This window comes from Crocodylus porosus, unplaced genomic scaffold (assembly GCF_001723895.1).
Source record: "Crocodylus porosus isolate Cpor-Errol unplaced genomic scaffold, CroPor_comp1, whole genome shotgun sequence".
NCBI classification, from domain to species: Eukaryota; Metazoa; Chordata; order Crocodylia; family Crocodylidae; genus Crocodylus; species Crocodylus porosus.
In genome coordinates, this window is record NW_017728931.1 from 8,963,293 (window position 1) to 8,964,510 (window position 1,218).

Sequence of the window (1,218 nt, forward strand, 5' to 3'; positions counted from 1 at the left end):
GTCACTGCTGGTCCGCAGTTTGCTGGTCCACACCCACATCCGATCCACAGTTTGCCGGTCCACAGCATAAAAATGTTGGGAACCCCTGCTCTAGGATTTCTGTGCAATTTCATTAAAAGAGTCAAGGACTCTATTAAAATGGGGCTGAGTGAAATGTACTGGTACTACCTGAAGACAGAAGAGGAGGATGGGAAAGAAATGGCAGACCTCATATGGCAGAGAGGGGTCTGGCATTAACTTTTTTGGGGGGACCTCTGAGGAGGACAGTGGCTGGGGGTATGGGTATGGATATGGGTGTGTGGTGCAAACTGTGTAACAGGGGGTTTTTTACATCAAGAACTTAGTAAACAGCTGCTCACCAAGGCACCCCTGGGGAAGTCCAGGAGCAATTGATACAAACTCCTGGAAGGCCACTTCAGGCCCAATTCCAGGAAAAATTCCTTCACAGTCAGTGGAATAAACTCCAGTGGTGGTGCAGTCACCTGCCCTGGGAATCATCAAAAGAAGACTGGACAATCACCTCCTTGCTGGGGTCACTTGATCCCAGTTGTCTTTTCCTATCTGGTGCAGGGGGCTGGACCCCATGATCTACAAGGTCTCTTCCTGCCCCTAACAACTATGAATGGTTTAACTGTCAGTGTGCTTTGATCGTGCCAAGATCATAGATCTTTAACTGACCAAAGTGTGCCAAGTGAACCACAGGGGATGCAGGGCACAGTGTTGGAGGTGCAGATAGATATCTATATAAAAACACATATATTTGCAAAAAAAAAAAAACAGTACAAAAATCATCAGTCTATAAGATGCACCTCCACCTTGCCTCCTGCCCAACTTCAGCCTCAGGGGGCTCACTTTGTCTCTAAGAAGGGGCCAGACGGGTCGTCCGCGCGTGACCCACAGGAAACCCGCGCGGGTTTCCTCCTGGGTCTCCAGCTGGGAGCAGGGCGCCAGGAAGAGCTTGTCCGAGCAGGGTCAGGGGGATAGTCCCCGCACCCCCTCCCCGGCGCTTCACCCCGGGGCCCCGCCGTGTCCGGGCTGGTCCCAGGAGCGGGAACCCGCTGCATTCCGCGGGGGGATGACACCGAGGGGTTTAGGCCGGGGACGCATCCCTCGGAGGAGGCTGTGGGGCGAGCTGAAGCCCCGGGAAGAGCCTCCCGCGGGGACCGCGCTGCCGGCGGGGGGGCTATGGCCGGTCCAGGGCGGGGGCGCCGAGGCGCC